We start from the raw sequence: 27,999 nt of genomic DNA, 5'->3' as shown, positions 1-27,999 counted from the left end.
GTGCAGGGTAGATGGATTGGCCATGCTAAATTGCCCCTTAATTGAAAAAAATGAATTGGGTACTCTAAATTTATTTTTAAAAACTCTCACAAATGGAGGGTTGCCAGTCATTAATCTAAGTTGTCGTGTTGTAAGGCCCTTTGGGAGTAGGGCTGTCAACCACCCAGGATTTGCCTTGAGACCCCAGGAATTGAAGATCAATCTTCAGAACACTGCCGAGTGGAACCCTGGAGAAATATTACAGGGACATTAAAAAATATATTTTTTGCCATTTTCTTTGAAGATTCCTCTTTACCGTATATAAAAATTTGAAGATGGGGTGGAAAATGCCAGTCAAGCATCATCCAATTGGGTAGGAAGGCGGTGCATCACGAGGGCAGGTGGAGGCAGGTCATCTTTTTTATTCATTCACAGAATGTTGGCATCATTGGCTGGCCAGCAGTTATTACCCATCCCTAACTGTCCTCCATTGTCAAGCACATCAAGGTAGGTTTAGTAAGGACAAGGGGAGCCCACACTCAGTAAAATAAGAAACAAAGTTTTAGTTACACTAATGACATGTACCCTGTCCGGTAGATCCCTACCGGGTTCCTTCCTGTGAGTGCCTTACTGGCCGACCTGCGATACATGGGTTAATTATGACACCCCGCCCTTAGTGGGGGAGCTCATACTGCACCAGGAGCATGGGGAAGACAAACATTCCCACCCCGTAGCTTCCAATGAGGGATATTACAATAAGGATGGCAGATTTGCTTCCCCTTCCCTAAAGGACATTAATTTACAACAATCGACAACTTTTAATTCCAGATTTTTATGGCCCGGGTGGGATTTGAACCCCTGTCCGCAGGGGAGAAAGCAGGATTAGGCTATTGAGTCGGACGATCAGCCATGGTCGTGATGAATGGAGGAGCAGGCTTGATGGGCCAAAAGGCCTCCTCCTGCTCCTATCTTCTATGTATGTATCTACGTATCATAGAATCCCTACAGTGCAGTAGGCCATTCGATCCACCGAGCCTGAACCAGTCCTCCGAAACCGCATCCTACCCAGGTCCACTCCCCCGTCCAGCTCGCCCTATCCCCTTCACCTAGCCTGCAGCTCTTTGGGCACGAAGGGGCAATTTAGCGTGGCCAGTCCACCCAACCTGACCCAGGTCCCGGGATGGCGAGTCCAGTGAGGGTACATCACCGCCTCCCCACAGGGTGAGATCTCCAGGAATACCCAGTCCCAGTTTGCCAACCCTATCTGGAATTGTGGAGGGGGGAGGGTGGATGAAAGGCAGATTTGTGCGTCGTTTTCTCATTGACTCCTCCCGGGCGCTAGGGGGCGGTGACGCTGCGGCTGACGCGCGCGTGCCCGCCCGCCCAGACGGCGGCCCGCGCTCACGAGCACGCAGGCACGCCGACGCCGGCTGGCTGCCCACCCACCCTCCCATAAGGCAGCGGGCACTCGCACGCATGCACGCCCGCTGCGTGCGCGCCTTGCCTGACGTCCCCGGCCGCCATTTTGTGGGACGCTGGTGTGTGTGTGTGTGAGAGAGAGAGAGAGAGAGAAAATTTCCGGGTTTGTTGATGAGGAAAAAGTTGGCAGCGGCGGCCTCAGCAATCGAAGAGTTCGGAAGGAAGGCGGCCGGGAAGTGGCGGGCAACGATCGGAAAGCAAATTAACAGCCCCCTCCTCCCGCTCCATCTCTCCCCCCTCCAACCACTACAATATCAATAACAAACCCGAGCCGGCGCCAGGGTATGTGACCGGGGGGCAGAGAAAGGTAAGCCAAGCGGGAGAGGGCATGCAACTCAGCCCCTGGACTCGAGGCCTAGTGCTGGCGCCAGGAGGTGAATCCAGAACCTTTCTGTTGCAGGGGGGAGGGGGAGATTGCATTTCAGTATTGACATTCCTGAAAGGACAAGCCTCTGTAATGTGCATCTGTTGATAAAACGTCTTGGATCCAGGTGGAAGGTGCGTCGGAATTCAGAGGGCAAGGCGTTTTAGTCACCAGGGGGCTGAGGAAGGCATTGCCCTCAGCAACAGGGTCCCCATTCTCAGGCTCTGGCACACACACTGTGTTTGGGGAGAAGACCCTCCTCTCAAATGGGGGGGTGCAGGTGTATAATTAATGTGTGTTTCAGACCACCTCTGCAGGGAGGGGGTGGCAACTCAGTACCTGTATAGCACTCCTACAATCGGTGAGAGGGATTGTTTTCTGATCTTTGCTCTTTGCAGTGTGGGCAAAGGGGATGAAAGGGCAGTTGCAGGAAGAAGGAGAGGGAGAAAGAGGTGCAAATCTGAATCGCGAGGCCTCTGATTTAACAAACGTATCATTGATTTTAGGGGCGAGACCTGCTGTTTTCTGACCCATTTGTCGTGTATCCGGCTTCTTCGCAGTTGGTTTGACACATGTTGATTATTTTTACATTTCTGCTTTCTAATTTAGCTGAATAGAATGAAGGATTCCTCCTAAAATCAGTTTGGATTTCTGAACATTTTTTTAATTATAGGCTCAATGGTGATCTTGACTTTGAAAGTGTCATGTTCATTCACCTGTGCCATTTAGGCCTTGCAATTAAAAAAAATGAATTTAGAATACCCCATTGTTTTTTTCCCCTAATAAGGGGCAACTTAGCATGGCCAATCCACCTACCTTGCACATCTTTAGGTTGTGGGGGTGAGGCCCACTCAGACACGGGGCGAATGTGAAAACTCCACACATTGAACCTGGGTCCTGAGCACTGTGAGGCAGCAATGCTTATCACTGCATTACCGTGCCAGGCCTTGCAATTCTAACACAATCAGCACCACGTTTCTTCTTTGGGTGATACATGCAACTTTGTGTGACACTTGTGGTCCGTTTTGAAATCTGAGAGTGACTAGAGAACTGTCTTAACATTTTTTCTTTTGGAGGTATTAAAAATATCCTCGATGCTAACTTCAGAAGGTTGAACTGTTGATTTAACTCGCTTGGGTCCTATGTTAATGGAGTTAAATTTAATTAAAAAAAACTAACAGATTAACAATGAGTGGAGAGTGGGAATACGTATTTAATATGTAGGTAGGTGTATTAACAATCCAGGAAACGGTATTGGTATGATAATTGCATGCTAAATTGGGGAAAGGGAAAAGAAGAATCCTGCTAAATATTCTCATGTTTAGATTAAACCTTTTTGTTCAACAGTTACCCAACTTGTAAACTAAAAACTCAGATACATGTGAGAATTTGTGTATTATCACAATTAAACCAGTTGTCAGAGTGAAATCACAGGGAGTAGATTACAGTCTGGGGTATACTGCGCCATTAGTCTAAGGCACCAATTGATTAATGGATTGCAGTACATAAAAGTTGCTATATAATTATGTGTATCCTGCTTAAGTTTTAATTGCTATTGGGCTGAATTAATAATCGTACATAGTTATGACAGGAAAGTAAACAGTTGAAATCTTCAAAGTATTGAAAATTAGCAAAAGCAGTCCAGTACCAAAGGTAAAATTGGGAAGCGTAACTATCCGAACCAAGAGAAATTAATCCAAGTCACATCTCTTTAACAATATAAAATGCAAGTTCTGTTCCTATAGCGTTAAATTCAGTGGCCTGTGTATAGAGAGTTGTGACCAGGTTGAAATTCTTAAAAGTTTAGAGATTCCCAAGTGTGTGCAAAGGTTGTGCTGTATTTTAACTAACTAAAACTGTGCCGTACTGGTAAGCGTTTGATCGCTTACCCACTGAACGTGTGAGATAATTGAGTTGCAGCTTTATCTGGGGCTGAAAGGACAATTCTCAGACCTGCCACTCTTAAATTCCATTAATGAGTCAGTTGTTAGCAGTGCCCTGGATTATTGTGGATCTGCCTGGTTCAAGTGTCCGATTAGGATTATAGACTAGAGTTTGCCAATTGAAAGTGACTTGGTTCCAGCCTTCCATGAAGTGTTGTGTCATCTTGGGACCAAAGAGATCTGATTTGCACTGTGTGTATCCCAAACCCTCGGATAGATAGAAGCTATGCAGTCATTCGATAACTGTGAAGCTCAAACTTCAACATTTGGAGGCAGACAACAGATAATAAGAGTAGCTCATGGCACACAGAGTGCAAATTGCCATAAAATATGAGTGCATTATTCTTCCTGCCTACAGCATGACCATACATAATACTGCAGCATGGTTCCACCAGTTGGAGCTATACATCCTTGGGAGTAAATGCTGGTCTCTCTGTAACCAAATCTCAATAGGCACTGAATTGTGGATAACTGCCCATAATCAGTTTCCAGGCAATGCCTCCTGGCAATTGTCATGTCAAGCCTAAGAGGTTCCTCAGCATTTCCCTGGCATCACATAATGTCTGCCTTAAGTATGATGAAAAGGCACAGGAATCACAGTTTGCTATGCATCAAACTACTTTGATCTCAACATTCAAGCCCAGTGTTGCACACCAGGTTTATCATCAACTGCTTCATCCATGTTGTCGTGTGACGGACTTTGATAAAAACACATGCCTGATATGAGAAACGGATTGCATCTCTGCCACAATCAAAGCTCGACCACAGCTGTTGTCAGTTAAGAACCTAAGCCTCCTTTCTGATTGCCCTCTTGTTAAAGATGCAGACAACTGAAATATATAAACTAATATACTGGGCTTGTTAGACTGTATTTGGTCTACTCATGACTGGGATATCAATAAGGATCTTATAATTAGGTTAGCGATAGGAAATTCAGCTAGGATTCCTGCTCCTGTTGTCTCACCAGTACTCTCTGTTGGAAAGTACGGTATGTACGATAGTTGGATGAAAATAAACACAAAATTGGACATGAAAAACGGTTGGCAAGGTGAAGTATCCAGTGGACACGCAACATCTTTCAGAAGAAGAGCAGAGAAACTAAGGTTATGACTATTAAGTAATATAGTACAATAATTATGACTGAAACAGAGGCACTGTGTAAAATAATGCCTGAAGGAAGTTAACGAATAAAACTAATGTTGTAGATTCAGAAAGAATAGGAAGTGATTTCACATCACAATCCTGTGGAGAGAGGAACAGGGAGCAACAGCATGATTATGCAACATCCCCACCAAACTCCAACCTGTCAGTACAGTACAAAATAATAGATTGACTCCAGTATGTACACAACGTGGGGGACGACTGAATTTTGATGCATACTATTTGACTTCTGGGAGCAACCTGGGACTGCACTGTTAATTCACTCCCTTGTTTATACAGTGTGTGTTAGTCCTCTGCGGTGACTTTACAGTACGAATACACCCACTTCACAATCCTTAACTCGTGCTGGTATGCGTTCTGTATAAAAACTGGCAGACTAAGGTAAGCAGTACTACTAATACATGCATTGTATAATTACCATCAGCACTAGCATCAAGAGCCCAAAAACTACACTAAAACAATTCTAATACTTCTATATGTTAAATGGGGCAATATTGGAGCATTTTATTCAGCTTTCTCATATGAAGATACTGCCTTGTTCATAGAAGATCATAGAGTTTACAGTGCAGAAGGAGACTATTCGGCCCATTGAGTCTGGACCAGCTCTTGGAAAGAGCATCATACTTAAGCCCACACCTCCACCCTATCCCCATAACCCAGTAAACCCACCTAACCTTTTTGGACACTTAAGGGCAATTTATCATGACCAATCCACCTAACCTGCACATCTTTGGACTGTGGGAGGAAACCGGAGCAAACCCACGCAGACACGGGAAAATGGTGCAGACTCCGCACAGAGAGTGACCCAAGCTGTGAATCGAACCTGGGACCCAGGAGCTGTGAAGCAACTGCTAATCACTATGCTACCATGCTGCCCCTTTTTTTATAGAACAATGTCAGAGACATTGATATTCAATTTCTCCCATAATTGCACATGGCTTGTTATGGAGAATGATCATACAGGCCAACCCTTTGATGCCTCATACAAATGGTTGTGCTTCATTAAACTCAAAAGTGTGAATGCTGCAAAACCATTTGAACATTGGGATCAGCTGAACCTGATCTTGCTCTTCCTTAATATTCATATGTGCAAATTCAACATGAGTTCCTGACTAGTGACCTGTAGTGATTTCATTTTCACCTCCCTTGCTTGGGTGGGGTTGAGTGCAGTTGCCTCACCTGTCAGTACATTCCAACCAAGATTAATTAATTCAGACTGAAAATTTGTTACTGTGCACTCCATTTCACTTCAGAAAATCCATCACTTTATGTTTGATCAACCTTTCTCGAGTTTAATTGACCTGCTGAGGGAGCTGATTAAAAACAGACAGTAGCCTCGAGTGAGATAATTTGGTAAAATCCTTCTCCAATCCCAGAGGCTGCCAAGCTCCATATTTCGGTTCATTAACCCGACTAGGAGGCCATTCGACCTGTTGAGTCTGCGCCAACCCGCTGAAAGAGCACTCTACCGTTGCATGGCGACATTTGCATGGTGAAAATATTGCATTCCAAACAAGGTCATGGAACGGTAGAGTATTTGCCGATAATTTAGAACAGTACAGCACAGAACAGGCCCTTCGGCCCTCGATGTTGTGCCGAGCAATGATCACCCTACTCAAACTCACGTATCCACCCTATACCCATAACCCAACAACTCCCCCTTAACCTTACTTTTTAGGACACTACGGGCAATTTAGCATGGCCAATCCACCTAACCCGCACATCTTTGGACTGTGGGAGGAAACCGGAGCACCCGGAGGAAACCCACGCACACACGGGGAGGACGTGCAGACTCCACACAGACAGTGACCCAGCCGGGAATCGAACCTGGGACCCTGGAGCTGTGAAGCATTGATGCTAACCACTATGCTACAGTGCTGCCCCTAATAATAACACAGATCCCATGAAAATGGGGGAAAGCATAGCTTTAGGATGCTGATGTCTGAGAAAACGTTATACACTGATACAGAAAGTGTTCATTCTTGCATTAATATCTAAACCCACTCCTAAGTGCAAGTTGGCTGAGGCCAAACTGTATACCAGTCACAGCAGGTTATTTTAAGGATGACTGTGCTTAGTGGACCTGGCCGAATACAATTTATTTAACATGCTTAACAAACATAACAGCCACAGTTGGTAAACACAGCAGCTTTAGCCAGCTATCAACTGAATGAATGTGAACAGTGGAAACCAGTTGCTACTGGACAACAGAGTGCCATGTTGCGCATTCCATGATTCCCTTAATATCATTGGAGTTAGTCATATTGGCCATGCAATATTTTAGTGCCATAACCACTGGTGCCAAGGGCAATCCGTCATTTGTTAGGCTTCATCATACTCTGCTGAATGGAGTAATGAGATAGCAATATTTCAGGTAACAAAGCGTTACAAGTATTCATTCAAGTGTAAGAGTCCCAGTGCTGCAGTAAGCACAAGGAGATAGAGCGGAGCTGTCCTGTCTTCTGTGCACTCTCCGGGAGGCAGCTATACATTATTTGAAGTTCTGCAGATAAATATGTTGAACTGAAATACATTCATTCCCCACACACCCTTACATCTGACAACAGGAGTATTTGTAGCCTCTGAGAAGCCCTGTCTGTTTCCCCTTGTGGCTGCAAAGAATACAGGACAGGTGAAATGAAGAGGGAAAAAATCGCAAGAAGAGGAGAGGGGGAAATTAAAAATATAACATGGTGGGTTAGGTTTGGGATTTTTTGTCTCCAGTTTGAGAGTCAATCTTGCTTGTGCTTGGTACTAATATGTCACGTTCTCCTCAAGACTTGACTCTTCTAACACACCCCTTGCGTACATCCCACATTCTACTCTACATAATCCTGAGTTCAACCAAAATCCTATGTTACCTGTGTCCTAAATTGCACCAAATCCCATTCACCCACCAGCTGTGTTCCTTGACCTACACCTGCTCCCGGTTAAACATTCCAAGATTTATTATTTGGCTTTGGACATTTAGAATGGCTGCCCAAACTTGGTATTAAGAGCTTCCCTATTGTCCGTACAACCATACAACTTTTCTGGAAGGGAAGAATTCAGAATATCTACATTATTTAAAAAAATCATGGGAGTGAAAAGCAGAATCTTTTGAGAGGATGCAGTTCTGGTTCAGTGGCTTATTCTGCCTAGTTTGGTGTTAGCTGAGGACATTTAATGTGGTTTTCTGAATGATTATTTGTAAACTGGATAATGACTAGTGGTTACATTTAAAGTTTTTTAAGTTTTAAGGCTTGTACAACCCAGAAAGCTGTAATCTTTCACATTTCCCATTGCATATGTAGACACGTGTCAGTGTGTACAACAGTTGTCATGACACATTTTCAGAATGGTAGTAGTCAGCCCAACTCCACGGATTTTTTTTTAGGCCAATTCTAGTGCCAGCATTGGCTATTTGACTGGAATCTACCAATTTGGGACTGACCAAGAATAAATCTGATCAAATACACATCTTGTTGAAACTTATACCTATTAAACCATTGTTTTTAATCTTCTGTAAGCCTCCCTTGCTGTTTCTGACCTGTTATTAGTTTTTAAAAACTGTTACTACAAAAAATATAAACAAAAATACATTGGAAATCAACCAAAGTATATGCCTAAAATATAGACTCTATAGAAAAAGGGGGATGCAAGCAAACAGAGATATTTAACTTTTTCCTGAAATGTACAGTACACTTACCATGGAGACCGTTGGCGTTTCTAACTGAAGTGGGAGTACTTTCTCTTCCTTCCTTTCAAATTTTCTCTGCTCACGGATTGATTCTTGGGTCTAGGTGTATTGGTACTTCGAGCAGAAAATTGGAAAGTGTGACAGTTTGATAAGGGATAAGCTTGGAGGAGTTAAATGATGGTCAGTCTGTCTATAACACAAACAATTATTTTGAAATATGCTTCCTCTGTGTGTGTGTTTCAGATAACATATGATCACAGTGGCTTTTCTTGACCCAGTTCTCTTCCCCTAACTCCCAAGATGTTGATCCTTGCTGGATGCAGTTGTACAGTGTCATACGTAGTCTGACGGCAGGATTCTGTTTATATACTGCATGCTTTTGAGTTGTAGTGATGTGCAGAATGATTTTACAAGCAGCAAAAACACAATTTATTTTTCTGATACAGGGATATAACTCTTGCCCCCCCCCCCCCCCCCCCCAACCAAGGGCGGCACCGTAGCGCAGTGGTTAGCAGTGTTGCTTCGCAGTTCCGGGGTCCCAGGTTTGATTCCCAGCTTGGGTCACTCTCTGTGCCGAGTCTGCATGTTCTCCCTATGTCTGCGTGGGTTTCCTCCCACAAGTTCCGAAAGACGTGCTATTAGGTAATTTGGACATTCTGAATTCTCCCTCCGTGTACCAGAACAGGCGCTGGATTGTGGCCTCCAGAGTAAATATTTAAACACCCAGACCCAGCCTCTCATGGGACACCGCACACAAATGTGGCTCCATGACAATTCTGGTGGGGGCCAGCTTTGCTGCTCCTGTCTCACCCAGCCTGAGTATGAAAGGTTGGGCGAGATGGGGACTTTAGAATCCCAGCCAAGGTAGGGCTGGCAATCTGCCGGAGGTCGCCACTCTGCAAAAGGTATGGGCCATTATGCCACAAGAGACTGTTAATGGAGTATTTTAGTCTTGTTTCCTGGTCTTGAGGATAATTTTTTTACTGGCTGGAATCAGTATTATGTGAAACACCTGTACAAATGGTTCAACAATTTGAGATACTTAAAATCTTGAGTGCGGATTGGTTGTAAGATGGCAAAGTTTTGATAGTTGCATAAGGCATTTTATAATACCCGCTTGAACAATGGAGCAAGAAACTTGTATTGTTCCTGTTTGGTTAGTTTATTCCAGCCTGCCAAAGAAATGTGATAGAAATTCAGAAAATTTTCTCAAATAACTTTTATGTAATAGCACATTCATGATGACTCAATGAGAAAAGGCACCACCCACTATACTAAGCCCACAGTAAAAATCCCAGATTTGATTCCCAATCTTTACTGAGTTGACTGTGTAACAGAAAATCAGTATATGCATACAATGCAATAGTTGCAATACTGTAAAAACAAATAAACCCCTCGTTATAACAAGCACTTCATTGTGCTTTGTAATGTTCACCAAGGATACTTTATAATAAGAAGTGATAATTATTTGTCACTAAGCCACTCTTGAGGTTTTGTTGCAAAATGTTGTGGCCATATGCAATGACATCCACTTAACCTATTTTAAGTATGTGGGAGAAACTGATACTCAGACGCTGTGGTTTCCTGGCATTTGCCTTGATGGTGTTGTGCCTCTTTGCGATCCCATAGTGCATAATATTTTTACAGTATTAATCTAAACAAAAAATGTCAACTTGCGGTGGTTTGGTATGTTTGTTGCCAATTGACTACAGATCTTTAGAGAGCAACACTGAACCTCATCATTTGCCCAGTAACTCAAAAGTACTTTTAATATTATGTGCAATTGGAGCTTCTAAATAATGTGTTTTGGTGTGCTGAGATAGCTTCAAGCTCCCCATCTGTTAAATTATGAATTTCAGTCATGTTGTTGTGAGAATGCGCATAATGTTACAGTTATTTTCAGGCACATTCTAATGATCAGCAATGGAATGACATGAGTGCATTCCTCCTGAACTTGAATTGAGTGCACGGTGACTATATATTAAAAAAAAGATTGTGAAATGCTGATGTGCAATACAGATGATCCAAAGCATTTCTAGCAAAAGCGATAAAACATGGCAGACAGCCAGGGATGTAATTGCTGTGTTGTGACTTCCTCTACATTAGCTCCTTGAATCAAATACTCAAATTGGATGTAGGAGCCCAAAAGTAGACATTTAGTTTTGAGACCCTGATTTTAACAACAGCATGATATCTTGCCAACCGATCTTGTATACAGGTTTTTGCTGAAGATGTATTTGTTTCACTTGCTGATCAAATTTCTATCAAAAAAGGGCCAGCTGGCAGCATGATGGCGCAGTGGCTAGCATTGCTGCCTCACGGCGTCGAGGTCCCAGGTTCCATACCCAGGCTCTGGGTCACTGTCCGTGTAGAGTTTGCACGTTCTCCCCGTGTTTGCGTGGGTTTCACCCCCACGACCCAAAAGGTGTGCAGGGTAGGTGGATTGGCCACACTAAATTGCCCCTTAATTGGAAAAAACAATTTGGGTACACCAAATTTAGTTTTAAAAAAGGCCCAGCTATTACCAGGCTCCGATCTGAAATGGTGAATGAGATGGTGAATGAATGTGTGACATTTTACAAGGCTGATTGTTGGAACAATTGATTTTTGAATGATGGAGCTGACTGCATGGTGCCTGATTTTATTGTCTGATGCCTGCTTTGACCTCTGTCTCCCGGATGCTCTGTTGTCATTTAATTTTTCATTTATTGTAGGATAAATGGGCGGCACGTGGCACAGTGGTTAGCACTGGGACTGTGGAGCTGAGGACCCAGGTTCGAATCCCGGCCCCGGGCCACTGTCCGTGTGGAGTTTGCACATTCTCCCCATGTCTGTGTGGGTTTCACCCCCACAACCCAAAGATGTGCAGGCTAGGTGGATTGGCCACGCTAAATTGCCTTAATTGGAAAAAATGGATTGGGTACTCTAAATTTTTTTAAAAAGTTTTTATATAAGGAGCTGAGTGAATGTTCATATGAATGAGGTGAATTTGGGATATTTTCAGTTAGCAGAGGGGAATGAGACGGGTGTCCCATATCCTTCCACTTCTCTGTGCTGACGATAGAGCCCTTGGCCTTTGCACTGAGGTGTTCGGATAAGTGGAGATAGTGAGGTGGGGGCTAGTGTGGATAATGATAATCTTTATTAGCGTCACAAGTAGGCTAACATTAACACTGCAATGAAGTTACTGTGAAAATTCCCCCGTCGCCACAGCCGCCTGTTCGGGTACAGAGGGAGAATTCAGAATACTCAATTCGCCTAACAAGCACGTCTTCCGGGCCTTTTGTGGGAGGAAACCGGAGTACCCGAAGGAAATGCACGCAGACATGGGGAGAGCGTGCAGACTCTGCACAGTGACCCAAGCCAGGAATCGAACCTGGGTCCCTGGCACTGTGAAGCAACAGTGCTAACCACTATGTTACCGTGCAGCATAGATCTTTGTATACCGATGGGCTTTTATTGTACTTTTCTAACCAGGATTCCATGGTGGGGGATATAATGAGGCTGCTCAAGAGTTTTGGGGCTTTTTCGTGATAAAAAACAAATTTGGAAAAGGGGAAGTGTTTTTTTTTAGTTTCTTCTCCAGGGGCCGGGGCTGACTTGGGGAGTATTGCAGTTTCATGTGGCGAATACTCACTTCAGGTATTTGGGATCACAGGTGGCTCGGGACTGGGCCCTACTCCACAAGTTGAATTTTACGAGCCTGGTGGGTAGTATAAGGCGGGATTTGTCGAGGTGGGATAGCCTTCCCTTATCATTGGCGGGCCAGGTGCAGACTCTTAAGATGAATATCTTGCCATGGTTTTTATTTCTATTCCAGGGTTTATCGATCTTTTTGCCGTAGGCATTTTGTATGAGGGGTGGAACAGTTGACGTTTGTTTGGGCAGGTACGGTAACGAGGATTCAGAACATAAGAACTAGGAGCAGGAGTAGGCCATCTGGCCCCTCGAGCCTGCTCCGCCATTCAATGAGATCATGGCTGATCTTTTGTGGACTCAGCTCCACTTTCCGGCCCGAACACCATAACCCTTAATCCCATTATTCCTCAAAAAACGATCTATCTTTACCTTAAAAACATGTAATGAAGGAGCCTCAACTGCTTCACTGGGCAAGGAATTCCATAGATTCACAACCCTTTGGGTGAAGAAGTTCCTCCTAAACTCAGTCCTAAATCTACTTCCCCTTATTTTGAGGCTATGTCCCCTAGTTCTGCTTTCAGAAGACGGTGTTTCAGAGAGAGCGACATTCGGGGGTTTGGCTCTGCTAAATCTGTTGTATTATTATTGGGAGGCGAATGCCAAGAAGGTGCAGGGCTGGGGTAGTCAGCCAGAGGCAATGTGGGCGAGGATGAGGCAAGCTCGTGTTGGAGGTCGGGTTTGCGGACTCTGGTGCTGCTCCCATTTGCCCCAGGGAAATACTTGGGTAGTCCAGTGGTGGTGGCCACATTGAAAATATGGAAGCAGCTTTGACAGCATTTTAAGTTTGATTCCAGGTCAAAGCTGATGCCAAGAGAATCATGTGTTTGAGCCAGCAAGGCTGGATGCTAGGTTTCGGGATTGGGAGGAGCAGAATGTTAGGAAATGAAGGTCCTTTTGGAAGGGCGTTTTGCGAGTTTGGAGGATTTGACGGAGAATCGTAGAATCCCTACAATGCAGGAGGATTTGGCCCATCGAGTCTGCACCGACCCTTGAAATGAACACTCTATCCATTTACGAGTGTCCACCCCGCCCTATCCCCGTACTCCCATAATCTAACCTACACATCCCTGGACATTAAGGGGCAATTCAGCATGGCCAATCCACCCACCTTTCATGTGGGAGGAAACCGGAGCACCCGGACGAAACCCATGCAGACACAGGGAGAAAGTGCAAACTTCACACAGATGGTGACCCGAGACTGGAATCGAACCTGGGTCCCTGGTGCGGAGAATTAAAAAAATATATATGTTTAATTTGGATTTTAACATTTTATACATAAAAAACACGCAAAAACAACAAGAACAACAGAAACGCCCCAATAATGCTAAGAAATCGCCCTCCCCCACCACCCCGCTCCCCATGGCAGCTGATAGTAACCAACTCTTTAAAGTGTAGAATAAACAGACCCCATCTCTTGTGGAACCCCTCTATGGCCCACTCAAAGCAAACTTAACCTTCTCCAAATACAATTCTTTTGACACAAAGCAAAATTGGACACTACCGGATTATAAACCATGGAGTGCAGTATAAATGGATGCAGGATTATCCCTTGCAGGTTGGCCCTGACTCTTCTATTATTAGCTTGGTTTAGAACAGCGTGAAAGCACTGATAATAAACATCCAAAATAAATGCACTCAGTCTGCCTGTATAGAACTGAAATCCGTGCAAACATTCATCCAATGGGCAGCACGGTGGCGCAGTGGGTTAGCCCTGTTGCCTCATGGCGCCGAGGTCCCAGGTTCGAATCCCGGCTCTGGGTCACTGTCTGTGTGGAGTTTGCACATTCTCCCCGTGTTTGCGTGGGTTTCGCCCCCACAACCCAAAGATGTGCAGAGTAGGTGGATTGGCCGCACTAAATTGCCCCTTAATTGGAAAAATGAATTGGGTATTCTAAATTTATAAAAAAAAACATTCATCCAATAGTTGGTGGATGAAAGATCCGATGTAAAATGAGCTTGGTCAGTCTCAATTTCATTCTTAGGGGCCCTACACAATAGTCCCATATTATTTCACCTAATATTTTTCCAAACAGTTGGATTTTTATTATTTATTGTGTTTTAATCAATTGCAGGATTATCAAGTTGGCAGCTCTTTCATAATAACTTCAAAATCTGACTGCAGCTTAGTGTTCACCTCAGATTTCACTTGCGGGATTTGGGCGTCGATGGTTAGGCCAGCATTTATTGCCCATCCCTAGTTGCCCTTCAGAAGGTGGTGGCGAGTTGCATTCTTGAACCGATGCAGTCCTTCATGTGTCGGTGCACCCACTATGCTGTTAGGGAGCGAGTTCTGGGCACTATTTATCTAACGTTTTTTTTAAATTTAGAGTACCCAATTACTTTTTTATTCCAATTAAGGGGCAATTTAGTGTCAATTTAGTTAGGGGCGAAACTCACGCAAACACGGTGAGAATGTGCAAACTCCACACTGACTCCTTCTATAAAAACTTAACCCATGCCACAAACCTAGGCCCAACCCACTCGAACACTGCAAACAAATTGTATGAGGAACGTTTGAGGTCTGTACTCGTTGGAGTTTAGAAGGATATGGGGGAGCTTATTGAAACTTAAGATACTGCGAGGCCTAGATAGTGTGGACGTGGAGAGGATGTTTCCACTTGTAGAAAAAACGAAAACCAGAGGACACCATCTCAGACTAAAGGGACAATCCTTTAAAACAGAGATAAGGAGGATTTTCTTCATCCTGAGGGTGGTGAATCTGTGGAACTCTTTGCCGCAGAACCCCCCCCCACCACCACCACCACCTCAGATGGGGAAAGCACCAAGTTTAATGAACGCTGCACATCCGAGGACAACTCCCTACCTTTTACAAATCCTCCCCAATCACCTGTGAAAGACACTCTTCCAATCAAAGCGCCAATATCTTGGCAAGAATCTTGGCATCCACGTTTCGCAGAGATTTGGCCGATACAACCCACACTCCACCAGGTCCTTATCCTTTTTTAGCAACAGCGAAATAGATGCCTGTCCCGTCATCTCCAGGAGCACCCCCTTAGCCATCGCACCCTCAACATCACCACCAGCATTGGCGCCAACCTATCCAGAAACTTTTTAAGAACTCCACGGGAACTCATCCGGCCCTGTGCTTTACCGGTTTGCCTCTTCCGTAGCGCCGTCCAAACTTCCCTATCGCCGCCTGAAGCTCCTCAATCCCCACTGGCTCTTCCAACCCTGCTCGCTCCAACTCGAAGATACTCCAGACCCCAAACCCCCCCTCCCCTTCCTCCCCAAAAGTTCCTCATATCCAACTCATCTTCCGGGAACTCCAACCTATAAAACCTATTTATAAAACTCCTCAAATGCCCTGTTCATCTGCTTCAGCGCCACCACCAGCCCCTTCACCCCATCCCAGACCAGAACAATCTCTCGTGAGGCCGCCTGCCAGCGGAGCTGTCCTGCCAACAAGCGACTGGCTTTATCCCCGTATTCATATACTACCCCATTGCCCGCCTCAACTGACATACTGCTTTCACTGTAGACAAAAGGGAAAACCGTACCAGCAGTTTCTTTCTGACCAAAAATCCCAGAGTGGGATCTTCCGCATACTTCCCATTAACTTCAAAGATTTTATCCACCAGCCACTGCTGCTCCTCTCTTGCCTCCCTATGCACCTGCGCCTTAATCGAGATGATCTCGCCCCTCACCACCGCCTTCAGCGCTCCCAAACCAGCGACGATCAGACTTCTCCATTCTTAGTGAACCCCACAAACTCACCAATCACCTTCCCCATTCTTGCCCAAAAATTCGGATGTGCGAGCGGCCGCACATCCAACCTCCATGCCGCCTCTGTGCAGGCCCCTTTTTGAGGACCACATGCACCAAATGCAGAGCACGATCCGAAATGACAATTGCCGAGTATTCCGCTTTCCTCGCGTCCGACAACAACAGCCTTCCCATAATAAATAAATCAATCCTCGAATATACATTTTTCACTGGCGAGTAAAAGGAATTCTCTACCCCCTGGATTTAAGAACCGCCACAGGTCCGCTCCCCCCATCTCCTTGATAAAAACCTGCTAACACCTTCCCCCACCCCCCCGAAGGAGTCAATGAGCGTAACCTAGACTGATCTACTGTTGGATGCAACACAATTGTTGAAGTCTCCACCGAAAATTAACTGATGCGGACTTGGTATGGCAGCCAACATCCGCATCATAACCCCTACATCATACCAATTTGAGGCATACACGCTAACCAACCTCCCCTCCAAAGCACCCGTCACTATAACGGGTCTACCCCCCTGATCTGCCATCACCGTCTCCATCTGAAACCAAACTCTCACCCACTAGCACTACTTACACCCAAGCTTGAATGGAACACCTGACTCGCATAAACCTTCAGAAGTCTAACCTGGACCTTCACCCCTCATATAGGTCTCCTGCAACAGCACCACGCGTGCTCTTCAAATGTGAGAAAACTCTTGATCGCATCACCGGTCCACCAAACCCTCTTCCATGCTACCATTCGGACTGGGGGTCTTTCAGGCCCCCTCTCCCTCCCTCCTATCAGTCATGGCCACGGCCCATGAGAGGGGACCAGGCCCAGCCCCTAGTCACTGTCAACCAGCTACCCCCACTCCCCTTCCCAGAAACCATCCAACCACTTCATCTCGAAACCACCTCTCTGCATACTCCCAATCCCCCTCATTTGCATCTCTCAGGCCCATTGAAACCTTTCCTCAAAGGCTAGGCCGATCGTGGCCCCTCCACCACCTCGCTCCTGTTCACTAGCCAACTTAAGTTTGCTACCCCACAAGAGCCCCTCCCCCCATATGGCTTGTACTAAAACCAAGAGGAACCCACCCTCCACACCCAGCCCTTCTAAGCAACCCCTCACAGAAACAAAGGGGAGAATAACCCTAACACATTACTCCAACGGCCCCAAACCATCCCCTCCCAGCCACAGCCTAAGAAAACAAAGTTCAAACTCAATTCTGTCCCAATCCTGCAGTCCTCATGAATGGCTCCGCCTCCTCCGTCATTTCAAAGTAATAGTCCTTGGAGTTATGCATAACTCTCAACTTTGCCGGGTAGACCACCCCAAACCACACATTACTCTTGTACTGTAATGTGCTGCCTTTGCCCTGTTAAAGGCCTCCTACCGTCTTGCCAGCTCCACCGTGATGTCTTGGTATGTACGAATACTACTGCCTTCCCACCGCACCACTAGATTCAGCTTGGCCCATCTCAGCACTTTCTCCTTCATCTGAGCTGTGAAAACAGAATATCACAATTCTAAGTGGATCATTTGCCTTCGGCTTTGGCCGTAGCGACCGATGAGCCTATCCAGCTCAAAGAGGGAGGTGTTCTCCTCCCTCAATAACTTAGCGAACATCTCTGAGAAGCACTCCCATCAGCCTCCAGTCCTGCAGCCGCTCATGTAGTCTCACGATCCATGGTGGGCGGCATGGTAGCACAGTTGTTAGTGCCAGGGTCCCAGGTTTGATTCCCGGCTTGGGTCACTATCTGTGTGGAGTCTGCACGTTCTCCCTGTGTTTGTGTGGGTTTCCTCCGGGTGCTCCCGTTTACTCCCACAAGTCCTCAAAGGCGTGCTGTTAGGTGAATTGGGCATTCTGAATTCTCCCTCGGTGTACCCGAACAGGAGTTGTAGTGTGGCGACTAGGGGATTTTCACAGTAACTTAAATGCAGTGTTAATGCAAGCCTACTGGTGACAATAATACAGATTACAGATTCTGCTGCCACCGGTCCCTCCACCTTGGCTCTTGGCCCTTTATTGTTCTCTCCACCTTCCACAGCTCCTCTTCCATCGCGGTGAGCTGATCGCTGTGCTGTGACAATGCCTCCTCCACCCCTTTCAACACTTCTCCTTGCTCCCGCACCGCCATCAATGTCTTTTACCAGCTCCTTTACCAGGGTCACCATACCGTCCACAAACTGTTTGAGCATTCCCACCATCTCCTTCCCATGCCGCTCAAAATGCTTAGCAAACTGCCGCTCGAACTCCACATCACCTCGGTCAGCGTGTCCACTATAATGGGTGCAGCCCCACCCAGCGAGTTTGCTTCCACCATCTTTCCTCCACAGTACTCTGCACTGAACTCAAGCTCTCAGGTGAACTAGCACGAGTTCCTTTTCATCCTGTATTCTTCTGTTGGGCTTTCAACATTCTCTAATTATCCCCCAAAACTGAGCAAAAAGGGCCAAAAAATGAAAGCTCTAGCGGGAGCCACCCAATGTGTGACCTCCACCTACATGTCACCACTGGAAGTCCCTGTGCTGAGAAATTAATGGATTCATAAAATGACACGTAATTCTTTGCCATTCACAAAAGTGATGGATCTCGTTTATTGCTTCTAAAATTTCACAAAGATTTTATAATTTTTCATCCTCTTTGTTCTTGTGTTAATTGCTATAAAACTTTAAAAATACCAAGGTTTCGAGGGGAATTTTAATCCACTAATTTGAGCCTTAAGCAATTTAAAAAAAAAAATACCCTTTGCACCTGTTCCAAATTTTTGTCCTCTACTGAAGGCACTGACTCATATAGGTGTATAGACCCATTACTGACACGTGCCTTCTGGTATCTTGCAAATGGGTGAGTTAACACACTGAATGTCAGCAGACTATTTCCCCTTGGAAGCAGAAGAGGCGAATGAGGTGCAATCGTAGCCCAACTTTATCTTGCTCTTATTCAGCATTCATACCCATACAAGAGTAACAGGATAGCAGTCAAGAGTGGCAACCGTAGCCAATCTTTCCATTCCGCGAGCTGAAAGGACACTGGAGCCTAATGCAGTGCAACAGTTGACGTGAGCCAACTAGCACACATTGCCTTACTAAACCTGGGATCTCCTGGCTCTGTGCTTCGTTTTACACAACAGAATCATAACCAAGTGAGCCATGAAGGGAGTAAAGTGCTGATTTTTTCTTCATCGAATGGCAGAGGAGTAGGCTACTTAACAAATTGAACATGTACTGGCTCTTTCAAAGAGCAATTCGGTTAATCTCACTCCCCCTTTTCCCCCCCTTATATCCCTGTAATTTATTTCTCAAGAGTTTATTTAATTCCCTTTGGAAGGCTACTGTTACATTGGTATCTGTCCGATTGCGCACTGCGTTCCAAACCCTAACAACTTGTGTTTAAAAATTTAAAAAAAAGTTTTACCTCTAATCACTTTTGATTCTTTTGCCAATCACGTTAAATCTGTGCTGTCTGGTATTGACCTTTAAAATATTGAAAACTATTTCTTTTTATTTAGTCTATTTAAACTCTTCATTTTTTTAAACACACTATCACATCTCCTCTTAACCTTGGCTGCTTTGAGAAAACCAATTCAGCTTCACTCCAGTCTAGTAACGTAGCTGTAATCCTTTCATCTGTAGAACCGTACTAGTGATCTCTTCTAAATCTTTTCCGAAACCTCATGTCCTTCCTACGGTGTAGAATTCTTTACTTGACTAATCAAGCCTTTAGAATTGTACATCTGAGCGCCACACAAAAATCCAGTGAATAATTTTCCATTCTAGTGGACTAATGTCCCACAAGGATTTGTGTTGGGGTCTCAACTATTTACCCTATTAATGACTTAAATGAGGGAATAGAAAGCCACATATCTACAGCATAAAGGTAAGTGGTACTGTAATCCATGTGGGTAGAAGCATAAAATTACAAATAGATATTGACCGATTAAGTGAATGGGCAAAATTGTGGCAAATGAATTTCAACGTGAGAAAATGTGAGGCCATCTACTTAGGATATAAAAAAAGATAAAACGGGGTATTTTCTAAATTGTGGAAAAACTAGAAACAGTTGAGGCCCAAAGATATTCGGGAGTCCAGGTACATAGATCATTAAAATGTTACGGTGCAGCAAATAATCCAAAAGGCTAATGGAATGCTGGCATTTATTTCTAGAGGAGAATAAAAGAGGGTAGAAGTCATGCTTCACAGCTGTATAATGCCCTGTTTAGACCGCTCATGGAGCATGAGAGCAATTTTGGACGAAATGTCTTACGATGATGCATTGGCCTTGGTGGAGTGTAGCGTAGATTTACTAGAATTATACCTGACCCTTCAAAGTTAAAATGAGAGAAGACACAAACTAGAGTTCTATTCCTTGGAATTTAGAAGGAGAAGGAATGGTTGGATCCATGATTCCAAGATTTCAAGCGGAATAGAGGAACTATTTCTCCTGCTAGGAGAGTCTAGGACTATGGATCATAGTCCAAAAATTACAGCCAGACCTTTTTAAAGAATGGAATTAGGAAACACAAAGAGTCGTAGAAGTTTGGACCTCCTGGCAATTGATGCCAGGTTCATTGTTAATTTTAAGTGACTGTTTTTTGTCATCCAAAAGTATCAAGACATTTCAGGCAAAACCTAGTATATGGAATTAATTCATAGATCAGCCTTGATCTCATTGACTGATGGACAAGCTTGAGGGGTTAAATAGTCTCCTGTTCCTATGGTGTCTGAGGAAACTAATTCAAAATAAAACACACAGCAACTGCCAGGAGGAAAAAAAAAGTAATTAAATGTTTTTCTGGAAAGAATCCGGTTTAATATATTTTGAGAAAAAGATCCCTGCTCGGATGGTTGAATATTAAAACAAAAGCAGCAGATATCTGGACAACTGAAGCTGAATCTTGGACATGTTAAGCCCTGGACATATCGCGACTGTGAATCGGGGTCTTGGTAGAACTGCCCCTCTTGATCACACCATTCTTTACCATTTGTACAATGTTAGCTCGTAAGAAGTCAAACTTACTCAGGATGGGCAAGTTCTTATTTAGAAGTGCTAGGCTGGAGGTTCTGTGTGATTGTATTGTGCATCAGTACAGTGAATCGTATGTCTACATGAGCTATTGATATCCAGGCACAAAGAATTGGCCGCACGCTGGCATGTGAATGGTGTAATGGCAACAACAATTGATTGCCAGTGATTTATAAGAACTGTCGTAGAAAAATCGACCATTTATCCGTCTTTGGCTTCTAATGAAATGAGACGGAGGAAAAGGTTGGTGTGCTCAGCCACTATGTTAAAGGCTGCAGATCAATCGTGCATGGATGGTCACCATGGCCATAGTTACATGATATGACATTTGGCACATTCTGTGTGTGTGATTGGTGACATGCTTGCCCATCTGCAGCTTTGATGAGATTGATCCTTTTCATTCCTAACATGTTTATTTGCGCAAATCCAATACAGGCCACTTCATAGTGATTGAAGGGACTCTAGCCTGGTTGAGGTTGAATTGTAAGGCCTAACCAGATCAATTAATTCACAAAACCATGATAACGAGCATGGGACCTTCTAGTTTGGCCAATTGAATGCTCTCCTGATTTTCTAACCACTTCTCTAGGAGAGTTGTGAAGAACAGTTTTATAAGATTGACAGTATAACGGTTCATGGGTAATTAAAATTTCTTCCCCTTATCCCAGAACTATTAGCTTATTATTCCAGTCCGTGAAGAGGCTTTGCTGATGCTTTGTTGAGGAGTTTTTCATTTTGTTACATTCATATTGTATCCTTTTCATTCATTTGCCACTTTTAAGTTGAAAATTATGCATATTGTTTCAGTCCCATCTCTAAATAAAGCTGCCTACCAATTTGGAGATGGAAAATTCAGTCGGATCTCACCTTTTTTTGCCTCTTTTCCCTGACCCAACTGGGCACTTGTTTGGCATCAGGTTATGTGTATTCTTGCCACCCCATCAGATTTCAGACCCGTCTAAATATGTACAGACAAATTTATACCATCTTGAATGCTTACAGTCCCTCTATTTAGTAGTTATTTTTGCACTTGAGAATCCTACATTCAGTAAGGTACCCATAAAAGAAACAGATTTTGAGGTCAAAGTTAAAGTAAACAAAGTTACTAAATGCCCATTAACAAATTCAGCATTTATAAAGGCACCTGGGTTTGCATTCCAGGCGCACCACTACATCAGATCAATTAAGCTTTACTGATGCCGCTTGATGGCCTTGATTTATGGTTTGTAATGAAGCAGTAGTGTAATGGCAATCTGTAGTTGTTTCTGATTATTTCATTGGATCTCAGGAAGCATTGTAAATGGCCAATAGAAACAATGTTGTCATATAGGTGCTTGAGATGCAGTATACAAATCAAATGCTGTTCCTGCATGATGATAGAACAGAACAGAGTAAGTGAGATGGTCTGCCCCTTGGGTTCAACAAACTGCTGCATTCAGGACTGCCTTTCATTCCAGCTATTTCCTGTGCTGTCTGCAGACAAATTTGCTCACTTGCAGACGAACTCCGTCGAGGATTCCAGCATTCCAGTCCCAGTTTCAGACTTGTATTTTTAGGTTAGCAAATTCGGTGAAAAAAAATGAAATGAAAAGTACCATAACCCTAAATTTACATGTAATTAGCCTCCTCCACCACCCTTGCCCTCCCCTACCATATAAAAAAATAGTTTGACAGTTTTGTGCCTTTTTCTGTAAGTTTCCTAATGTTGGTATTTTCTAACATTGGTGAGGTTGAATCATTGGCCAGGACACTGTGGTGAGCGGCATTCCATAACTCCACATCTGACAAGGCTGTACTTCCAGTTCACAGGATGAGGAAATCAGTAAGGTGTATAAACATAAGTTTCAACCCGTTTCAGCTCGGAGGGTGTGATGTTTGCTGAAGACAGGATTTAACATGTGCAGGAAAAAACTTGTTGCAGAACAACACAAAATGCTGAAAGAGCAACTTTTCATTGCAGATGTCTTGCTGAAAAGAAATGCAAATTTAAAAGATAATATGGAAAGAAGGATATTTACAAGCCTGTTCATTGAATCACCTAAGATACCGAACACGTAATATTTTACTGTATTCAGCCCAATAGCACTTAGCATTCTTTCCATTCCCCCACCCTTTCTCCCCAATCCCCCACCCTTTCGCCATACACTTCCCAATCCCCCACCCTTTCTCCCCAATCCCCACCCTTTCTCCATACGCTCCCCAATCCCCCACCCTTTCTCCCCGATCCCCCACCCTTTCTCCCCAATCCCCCACCCTTTCTCCATACGCTCCCCAATCCCCCACCCTTTCTCCCCAATCCCCCACCCTTTCTCCCCAATCCCCCACCCTTTCTCCCCAATCCCCCACCCTTTCTCCCCAATCCCCCACCCTTTCTCCCCAATCCCCCACCCTTTCTCCCCAATCCCCCACCCTTTCTCCCCAATCCCCCACCCTTTCTCCCCAATCCCCCACCCTTTCTCCCCAATCCCCCACCCTTTCTCCCCAATCCCCCACCCTTTCTCCCCAATCCCCCACCCTTTCTCCCCAATCCCCCACCCTTTCTCCCCAATCCCCCACCCTTTCTCCCCAATCCCCCACCCTTTCTCCCCAATCCCCCACCCCTTCTCCCCAATCCCCCACCCTTTCTCCCCAATCCCCCACCCTTTCTCCCCAATCCCCCACCCTTTCTCCCCAATCCCCCACCCTTTCTCCCCAATCCCCCACCCTTTCTCCCCAATCCCCCACCCTTTCTCCCCAATCCCCCACCCTTTCTCCCCAATCCCCCACCCTTTCTCCCCAATCCCCCACCCTTTCTCCCCAATCCCCCACCCTTTCTCCCCAATCCCCCACCCTTTCTCCCCAATCCCCCACCCTTTCTCCCCAATCCCCCACCCTTTCTCCCCAATCCCCCACCCTTTCCTCCCCAATCCCCACCCTTTCTCCCCAATCCCCCACCCTTTCTCCCCAATCCCCCACCCTTTCTCCCCAATCCCCCACCCTTTCTCCCCAATCCCCCACCCCTTCTCCCCAATCCCCCACCCTTTCTCCCCAACCCCCCACCCTTTCTCACCAATCCCCCACCCTTTCTCACCAATCCCCCACCCTTTCTCCCCAATCCCCCACCCTTTCTCCCCAATCCCCCACCCTTTCTCCCCAATCCCCCACCCTTTCTCCCCAATCCCCCACCCTTTCTCCCCAATCCCCCACCCTTTCTCCCCAATCCCCCACCCTTTCTCCCCAATCCCCCACCCTTTCTCCCCAATCCCCCACCCTTTCTCCCCAATCCCCCACCCTTTCTCCCCAATCCCCCACCCTTTCTCCCCGATCCCCCACCCTTTCTCCCCGATCCCCCACCCTTTCTCCCCGATCCCCCACCCTCTCTCCCCGATCCCCCACCCTCTCTCCCCGATCCCCCACCCTCTCTCCCCGATCCCCCACCCTCTCTCCCCGATCCCCCACCCTCTCTCCCCGATCCCCCACCCTCCTCTCCCCGATCCCCCACCCTCCTCTCCCCGATCCCCCACCCTCCTCTCCCCGATCCCCCACCCTCCTCTCCCCGATCCCCCACCCTCCTCTCCCCGATCCCCCACCCTCCTCTCCCCGATCCCCCCCCACCCTCTCTCCCCGATCCCCCACCCTCTCTCCCCGATCCCCCCCACCCTCTCTCCCCGATCCCCCCCCACCCTCTCTCCCCGATCCCCCCCCACCCTCTCTCCCCGATCCCCCCCCACCCTCTCTCCCCGATCCCCCCCACCCTCTCTCCCCGATCCCCCCACCCTCTCTCCCCGATCCCCCCCCCACTCTCTCCCCGATCTCCCCCCCACCCTCTCTCCCCGATCCCCCCCCACCCTCTCTCCCCGATCCCCCCCACCCTCTCTCCCCCATTGATCCCCCCCACCCTCTCTCCCCCATTGATCCCCCCCACCCTCTCTCCCCCATTGATCCCCCCCACCCTCTCTCCCCCATTGATCCCCCCCACCCTCTCTCCCCCATTGATCCCCCCCACCCTCTCTCCCCCATTGATCCCCCCCACCCTCTCTCCCCGATTGATCCCCCCCCACCCTCTCTCCCCGATCCCCCCCCCACCCTCTCTCCCCGATCCCCCCCCCCCCACCCTCTCTCCCCGATTTCCCCCCCCCCCACCCTCTCTCCAGACACTTTTAATTGTTTTCCGTTTTAGATATCTATCCATATGCCTTTTAAAATATATTATGGATTGTGCTTCCTCAACCATTTCTTATCAAGCATTCCACATCTTAATGCTTGCGTAAATATCTCCTCTTCCATTCTTTCGATCAATGTTTAACATATTTTGCCCTCTCGTTACAAATTCACTAAGGAGCAAAAATGTTTTTTCCAATTTACTGTGTCAAATTCTCATAATTTTTAATGCTTCTATAAACTCCTTTAAATAGATTGTTTTGACTATTACTTCCTTCCCTTTGCTCAGTGCAAGCATTGTAGAACACATATAGTACCAAATGAGCAACAGTGCATTCTTTTGGAAGATAAATAGTTGAGTATGCTGCTCGATCCTAGCATCCTGTTGTGTTATGGTCGCAACTGCTGGACCAGGGGAAAAGTGCAAAAAATTAGAAAAGACTGAGGTGAAAATATTTTGAAAGTGTAAAAAAAGAAGTAAGAGCAGTGGCCCAATAGCTTTAGCAATGAAAGCAGTAAGGAGGAGATAGGTTCTGCTCAGATAAGGTTTTGTTCTGATATTAGAGTAAAGGTTGTGCAATGGTCTGTACTTGTTGAGGATTTACTGAGTGACTTGCTGATTCGCAGCAGGATCAGGAATCCTGATTCTAGTGCCTTCTAGCTGATGGGTGTTTGTTTAACATCCCAATTTGAATGACTGTTTGTTTGTCTCGGTAGGATTTCTTTTGATCATAGCTGATCTATAAACTGTCCTAGGCTTCTGATCTTTGTGCATTAAATACTTAATTTTTTTTTGACCAATTTATCTCTGGTGCCTCCACATTGTATGCATCAGCAGACAATGATATTTGTATTTAGATTATTATTAATTTAATCTCTCTTTTAGCTGTAACATTGCAAATTAATTGTAACGATCTCGAGTGCAGTTGAGCTAAAATCAGCTTTGGAATTCTGGCTCTGATTGTAATCTGGAGAAATCCATAATTATTATAATTGACATTGCATTAATTCCATTTGACTGATTTTTAGATTTTAAAATGATGTTCTTATATTGCTCATCTTATTCATGCCATCTTGTAAGGAGCAGAGTGGCGCAGCGGAAGCGTGCTGGGCCCATAACCCAGAGGTTCGGTGGATCGAAACCATTCTCTGCTAGTTATTCATGCCATCTTGTAAGTAATTCAAGTTTTGAAACTTATCTTAATGGTGCTGGTGTTGGAATTTATATTTGACTCTCGCTGCTCAGAGAATGGGTGCAGTTGAGTGTTGAAGCTATTCCCGCAATTCTAAGTATGGAGTTGCCATGGGACAATGAAAAAACGGTGGGCTATGTCCGAGTCAGAGTGGTTTTGAGACTTGGGGAGAACATGGTGAACTTCATCCTATTCGGTGGGTGGGCATACTGGATTTTGAAGGTAATTCCAAAGTAGCCGTGACATTGCTGCAGTACATTCTGTCGGTGCTACACACTTTAGCCATTCTGTGCCAGAATGGAGAGGTTGATTTTGAGACTGGTGAATTAATTGTTAGTTGAACAGATTGCTCCCTCTTGAATTTTTGTCAGTTAGCTGTGCGCATTTTACCTCCGTTTTGTTCATGATTTTATCTGTTTTCCTTTTGTTCTCTCCCATGTCTACCTGTCTTTCTTTTAAAGGAGCATTTAAATGCACTGCACCATGTTGTTGGCACAGCTCAGTCAACTTCAAACTTTCCGTTTGTTTAAACAAATCCTTCAGTTCAAATTTCAGTTTGTAAGAAATGAGCACTGTGTGCATACTATAATTTGAGGTTGTGGTTTGGATAGTTTGAGCTAGGTGCTTAATTTGACTGTACAAAATCTTGGATGAAACAGGGGCAGCTTACACAAAAGGAATATGTTTGTGGTAACAGGCCTGTGCCTCAGAATTAACTGGGAGAGTTTTTTTCATGAGAGTATACAGATAATCCAGTGTAATTATTCTAGTGTTTCCCCAGGATTAAATGTTAGTAATTTAAAAAATATATTTGAGCACGGGTTTTGGGCTGCATGTTACCACGTGCTTTTCCTGTTTTGCTTCTACTGTTGTCCTGCAGACTATTATATTTATTGCCCTTGTTTAGTAATCAAGGTCTGCTTGGAATTTCACCTGCAGTATTTAATGTTATAACTTTTTAATTGGCATGTATTTGTGCCCAACGAGTTAAACATTCTACTTTTAGACACCTCTGGACTTTTAATACTAAGCTTCGGCAGCTTTGGACTGGAGGGGAGGGGGGTTTAATTTAAACACCACCGATTTCTACTCAGCACCCAACCGTAAAAAGAAAGATGTTTTAATTTGCTTCCCCCTTTATAAGTGATGTGTATTTCTCAAAGCCTTGGTTTTAGAACAAAGAACAAAGAAAAGTACAGTACAGGAACAGGCCCTTCGGCCCTCCAAGCCCGTGCCGACCATGCTGCCCGACTAAACTACGATCTTCTACACTTCCTGGGTCTGTATCCCTCTATTCCCATCCTATTCATGTATTTATCAAGATGCCCCTCAAATGTCACTATCGTCCCTGCTTCCACCACCTCCTCCGGCAGCGAGTTCCAGGCACCCACTACCCTCTGTGTGTAAAAAAAAAACTTGCCTCGTACATCTACTCTAAACCTTGCCCCTCGCACCTTAAACCTATGCCCCCTAGTAATTGACCCCTCTACGCTGGGGAAAAGCTTCTGACGATCCACTCTGTCTATGCCCCTCATAATTTTGTAGACCTCTATCAGGTCGCCCCTCAACCTCCGTCGTTCCAGTGAGAACAAAACGAGTTTATTCAAC

At 45.3% G+C, this 27,999-nt stretch overlaps 1 protein-coding gene across 2 annotated transcripts in view; it reads left to right on the top strand.

The window, feature by feature from the left end:
- The first annotated feature begins 1,479 nt into the window (after positions 1–1,479).
- Positions 1,480–27,999, top strand: part of wipf2b (WAS/WASL interacting protein family, member 2b) — a 69,503-nt gene continuing 42,983 nt past the window's right edge. For both annotated transcript variants that reach the window (XM_038778598.1, XM_038778597.1), the window contains exon 1: positions 1,480–1,765. The gene's annotated coding sequence lies outside the window, so the exon portion shown is untranslated. The remainder of the gene's footprint in view (positions 1,766–27,999) is intronic.

The sequence above is a fragment of the Scyliorhinus canicula genome, chromosome 19, assembly GCF_902713615.1.
Source record: "Scyliorhinus canicula chromosome 19, sScyCan1.1, whole genome shotgun sequence".
Lineage (NCBI taxonomy): Eukaryota > Metazoa > Chordata > Chondrichthyes > Carcharhiniformes > Scyliorhinidae > Scyliorhinus > Scyliorhinus canicula.
The sequence above is the reverse complement of the archived record's forward strand: the minus strand, read 5'-3'. Positions and strand labels throughout refer to the sequence as shown.